Source organism: Oncorhynchus masou, chromosome 3 (genome assembly GCF_036934945.1).
Source record: "Oncorhynchus masou masou isolate Uvic2021 chromosome 3, UVic_Omas_1.1, whole genome shotgun sequence".
NCBI classification, from domain to species: Eukaryota; Metazoa; Chordata; class Actinopteri; order Salmoniformes; family Salmonidae; genus Oncorhynchus; species Oncorhynchus masou.
In genome coordinates this window covers 6,761,929-6,767,928 of record NC_088214.1, presented here as the reverse complement: position 1 = coordinate 6,767,928, position 6,000 = coordinate 6,761,929, and the positions used below count along the sequence as shown (strand labels likewise).

The 6,000-nt window shown below is 40.0% G+C and overlaps 1 protein-coding gene across 1 annotated transcript in view; it reads left to right on the top strand.

Annotated features, from left to right (window-relative positions):
- The first annotated feature begins 3,446 nt into the window (after positions 1-3,446).
- LOC135509245 (receptor-type tyrosine-protein phosphatase F-like) overlaps positions 3,447-6,000 on the top strand; it is a 626,176-nt gene continuing 623,622 nt past the window's right edge. Inside the window, 1 exon segment of the mRNA XM_064929741.1 lies at positions 3,447-3,801. The gene's annotated coding sequence lies outside the window, so the exon portion shown is untranslated.

Below are 6,000 nucleotides of genomic sequence, written 5' to 3'. Positions count from 1 at the left end.
ACATAACAAGATTCAATAACTAAGACATAAACTGAACAAGTTCCACAGACAATTCTAATACTGCATAGAATGTATTTCCTGAAAGAGGTAGGGTAGCCTCGTGGTTAGAGTGTAGAGGCGGCAGGGTAGCCTAGTGGTTAGAGTGTAGAGGTGGCAGGGTGGCCTAGTGGTTAGAGCGTTGGACTAGTAACTGGAAGGTTACAAGTTCAAATCCCCGAGCTGACAAGGTACAAATTTGTTGTTCTGCCCCTGAACAGGCAGTTAACCCACTGTTCCTAGCATGTCAATGAAAATAATTAATTAACTGACTTGCCTAGTTAAATACAATAAAAAGACACACATATATACTGTGCATTTGGAAAGTATTCAAGCCCCTTGACTCTTTCCACAGTTTGTTACAGCTGTTACCTAAAATGGATTTAAAAAAAAAAAATCCTCATCTTTTGAAATGTTTTATTTTATTTCACCTTTATTTAACCAGGTAGGCAAGTTGAGAACAAGTTCTCATTTACAATTGCGACCTGGCCAGGATAAAGCAAAGCAGTACGACACATACAACAACACAGAGTTACACATGGAGTACAACAAACATACAGTCAATAATACAGTATAAATAAGGGAGGTAAAGGCAAAAAAAGGCCACACAATACCCCATAATGACAAAGTGCAAATGGAATTTTGTTCCCATTAATCATTTACTTTATTGAACCTTTATTTAACCAGGCAAATCAGTTAAGAACAAATTCTTATTTACAATGACGGCCTACCCAGGCCAAACCCTAACCCGGACAGCGCTGGGCCAATTGTGCGCAGCCCTATTGGAATCCCCATCACAGCCGGTTGTGATACAGCCTGGAATCGAACCAGGGTCTGTAGTGATGCCTCTAGCACTGAGATGCTGTGCCTTAGACCACTGCGCCACTCAGGTGCCCATCATCTGTGAGATGTTTCTACAACTTGATTGGAGTCCACCTGTGGTAAATTCAATTGTTTGGGCAAGATTTGGAAAGGCACACAACTGTCTATATATATAAGGTCCCATAGTTGACAGTGCATGTCAGAGCAAATACCAAGCCATTAGGTCGAAGGAATTGTCCGTAAAGCTCCAAGACAAGATTGTGTCTAAGCACAGATCTGGGGAAGGGTACCAACAAATGTCTGCAGAATTGAAGGTCTGCATCATTCTTAAATGGAAAAAGTTTAGAACCACCAAGACTTCTCCTGGAGCTGGCCGCCTGGCCAAACTGAGCAATCGGGGAAAAGGGCCTTGGTCATCAGTGAGATGATCAAGAACCTGATGGTCCCTCTGACAGAGCTCCAGAGTTCCTCTGTGGAGATGGGAGAACCTTCCAGAAGAACAACCATCTCTGCAGCACTACACCAATCAGGCCTTTATGGTAAAGTGGCCAGATGGAAGCCACTCCTCAGTAAAAGGTACATGACAGCTTGCTTGGAGTTTGCCAAAAGGCACCTAAAGGACTTTCAGTTCATGAGAAACAAGATTGCCAAGAGTCACATCTGGAGGAAACCTGGCATCATCCCTATGGTGAAGCATGTTGGTGACAACATCATGCTGTGGGGATGTTTTTCAGCGACAGGGACTGGGAGACTAGTCAGGATCGAGGGAAAGATGAACGGGGCAAGTACAGAAAGTGACGCTCCCCATCCAACCTAACAGAGCTTGAGAGAATCTGCAGAGAAGAATGGGAGAAACTCTCCAAATACAGGTGTGCCAAACTTGTAATACCCAAGAAGACTCGAGGCTGTAATTGCTGCCAAAGGAGCTTCAACAAAGTACTGAGTAAAGGGTCTGAATACTTATGTAAATGTGATACTTTTTATAAAAGTGTTTCTAAAAACCTGTTTTTGCTTTGTCATTATGGGGTATTGTGATGTAATTATGGGGGTATTGTGATGTCATTTTGGGGGTATTGTGATGTCATTTTGGGGGTATTGTGATGAGTGTGTAGATTGATGAGGGGAAAAAAAAACGATTTAAGCCATTTTAGAATAAGGCTGTGATGTAACAAAATGTGGAAAAGGTCAAGGGGTCTGAATACTTTATGAAGGAACTGTATCTTGAACAGGATTATCTCATGGATGACATTTGAATGGAATTGATGGAGAGAGAGACTGTTCTTGTGTGTACTGATTTAAAGCAACGATATTCGAGTGCAGCTGTAATTTAAATTTTAAAAAATTAGTTGACGCCCGAATGCTAGACTGAGATGTGTAAATTAGAAACGCATTCAGTTGTTATAGTACTGTAGCATAGGCTATGCTGCAGCAAATATAGGCCTAGCTGTCACAAGAAAAAAAAGAGACCATGATGAGATGATTACATGCGCTCCATCCTGAGATGCGGTGTCTTTCCCAACCTTTAGCGTTGATGATTGATCTTGCAGAGAAAAGGCCGTAGAGAAGCCAGTTTTAGACATCGCATATCATTTAACAGTTATATTTCACATCATACAGTTCATAGAAATCATTTATTATAATTGTTCCGTTTCCCGTAGTTATTTATCCTGGGAAAAGGGAATGGGTTTGGTCGGTAAATCTTTGTAAATCTCTGTAACCTGGTTCCTGCTATTGAACTCTACTACTCGACCAGTGAGGGGCATCCCTTAAGCCATGCATGTTTGGATACCGGACATACGCATTCTCCATACAGGACAGACTGGGATAAAGGCGCAACCGGAAAAAATTGAAATCACAATAAAGGCGCAACCAACGGATAGGATGCGGGGTAACGAACTTGTTGACAACTTGCGGTCAGCGACAAAAACAACAATGACAAAAAATTGTATGCAAAAAAATATATATACCATCACCTAAAATGGCACTTTTGAGACTGGAAGGGCAAAGGGGCATGTGCTCTGTACAGGTAGAGCCCTATCTGTGCTGGTACCTGGCCTTCTGCTTCCCATGGGCATCCATCCAGCTCCTCTCTCCCAATGGGCAGGAGAGACATCTTCCATGGTGTATTCTCATCCATCTGTTTAACTATGAAAATATTATAATCTATTTACAATTATTGTAATAACAATGTCTAATATGCCAATTAGCATACACTTTTTCCCCAAAGCGGCTTGCAGACATTTTTGTATAGTAATTGTGTTATTGTGACAATAACACAAATCAAATTTTATTGATCACATACACATATTTAGCAGATGTTATTGCAGGTGTAGCGAAATGCTTGTGTAACAAAAAAAAAAAGTTCTCGGCTAATAATGTAAGAAATAACAATAGTTATGATTATTTTTTATTATAAAAATCACCATCATATAATATCGCTTGGAAATTCAACATTAGAGCAACGTGTGTGATAGACCAAAATACCTTATCTAATGTTTCCGTAGGGAGCCGAGCAAATCCGAGCGCTGCCGAAAACCCTCGTTTCCAACCTGTGAACGAGCCGAGAGGCAGAAGCGTGACTGAAGGGGGACGAAAGAAGAAATAACTCCTTTACCGACGGAGTGTACCACGGTGGAGAGACTATGAACATGCAAGTAGTTAGCCAGAACTGCTTCTTCAAGAGGAAGGAGGATTCTTAAATCTTTAGAAGAGATTTGCTCCTTATTCAAGGAATTATATTAAAGACATTTTTGTTAACCCAGGATTATTTTACCGCGTGGTGCACTCTTAGTAGCTAAAGAAGAGGACTCCTTAGCTCCGTTGTAATTCTGATTTACTTGGAAGGTTGGTTGGCTTCTCGACGTTTTGAAAAGTGGATTTTTACCTTACCAGCTGCGGAAGGGGGTGACCAAACGAAGTTGTTTCGGTGCGAGCAGAGAAACAGTGAGTAACGTTATCTACACCGTTATATTTATTTGTTTTTTTGCTCTTTCCCCCCTCCCCCTTAGAAGGTTGCATCGCAATTCTTATGCAGTCTTGGATGAAACATTTTGAGTATAAGTTGGAATGGCATTGAATACATTACATATTTGGGAAGAGAATAAATTTGCCAATGTATAGAAAAGGTCAGTTTCATGTGACCAATTGATAATTTAGCTGGTTGTTTAATCTCTTAACGTTAGCTAGCTAATCAAATCGGGTTAGCTAAATTAGCTAGTTAATCAGTCTGCCAGACAGACCGCTAACCAGCCCGTTAGCCACGCATGCAGTCTGTGCACTGGCACTGTCTAGCTGCTGGTTTCATCCATAACTAGCTTGGTAACTACATTTTAGCTAGATCCCTGTAATATGAAGTTGAGTAAACTCAGCTAGGTATACTCTTATATTGTGATGCATTTGTGAAAGGGCAATGGTTTTTAAACTTAAAATAAAAAAGCTTAGGATAGTTAGCTTTCTGTATTAGTTCGCTAGTTGTCTTTAACGAATTGCACGGTTGTGCACATTCTGCATGCATTCGTGCTTGGAGGTGTAGATTTGAACGGGGTTGCGGTTGCAGGAATATTGGCTCGGGCAGCGTGCTGCTGCTGTTCGTTCCTCAAAGGTTTAGCTTGCTATGCGAGTTTGAAATGAATGTATAACTGAAATGTGCCGCTACAGTGCAAATACTATACTTCAATGTTGTATATGAACAGTGTTGTCAACTTCCCGTAGATCTGCATTCATATATGAATGCAGATATACGGGAAGTTGACAATATATATATATATATATGTTATACCCCGTAATAGAATATTGTCATGCAGAATACTGCAAAAGGATGGGCGGGAGCTATTCTGTACAAATGTTATTGTGGGTCAAATTATTTTCGCATGTTGGCATAATCGAATTTCTTGTTGATTCTCTCTGTAGTTGACATAGGGATGCTGTAACAGTGAATTTCTTTCAATTGTTAATAATATCTCCATGGCTACTGTTTTGAAACTGCTTCCCGAAGCGGTGTACCTAAAGACTATTCATGAACATTTTTGTTGTTGCCTGATTCAGACTACTCACCGCCTCTCCCCTCGGTGATTATAGGACTAGTAGATGATTTCGGGAGAATAAACGAGAATTCCACCTGCATGCAGTGTGAGTCGGCAGATACAACCAATGCCGTTGTCGTGTTAGAAAGGAAGGCTACTAATTTAGCTTATACAATTTATGTCCAAGAATAAGATGCACTTTTTTTCCCTCCTCACAATTCGTTCAACCGATGTGTATTGGCGACTTTTCAACCAACCTGTCATGGATTTGCTCATCGACAGATTTTCTATGATAAAACTGATAATGACTCGCTTCTTGAGCATCTGAGAGCAGGCAGAGGTGAGAGATTTACACTGAAGAAAAATATAACGCAACATATAAAGTGTTGGTTTCATGAGCTGAAAAAAAATCCTCAATGTTCCATACATACAAAAAGCTTATTTCACTCACATTTTGTACACAAATTTGTTTTATATCCCTGTTCATGAGCATCTCTAATTTTCCAAGATAATCCATCCAGTTGACAGGTGTGGCATATCAAGTAGCTGATTAAATGGCATGATCATTACACAGGTGCACTTTGTGTTGGGGACAATAAAATCACACTTTTTTTTAAATGTGCAGTTGACACACTGACTGCAGGAATGTCCACCAGAGCTGTTAATGTTTATTTCTCTACCGTAAACTGCCTCCAATGTTGTTTTTAGGTTTTGTGAGTGGAAACTTGGAACGTTGTGAGAAATATTTTACAGTGAACACTGAAGCTGTGCCCTTACAGATTTAAACTGTAGCCAATAGGCTATTGTGGCTATTGGAGCATAATGTAGGCCTACCAACAAAACCAATGGAGCAAATCTCATAACATTTTCACTTGGAAATAGCTTTTTGATTTCAATGATATAGCCTACAGTAGCCTATATGTGGTGTTCAGTGCAGGCCTACATTGCATGAGACTTTTTCTTTACATTATGAAGGACTTGAAATTAAATTAAAATTAAAAAACTTGGTCTGTAATACCATGGGCCAAATAGGTGACTGTACATTTTATTGTGTTGTATGATGCATTATTACTACTACCATACAGATAATTCGACAATGTTGACTACCCCTCTATTGGTT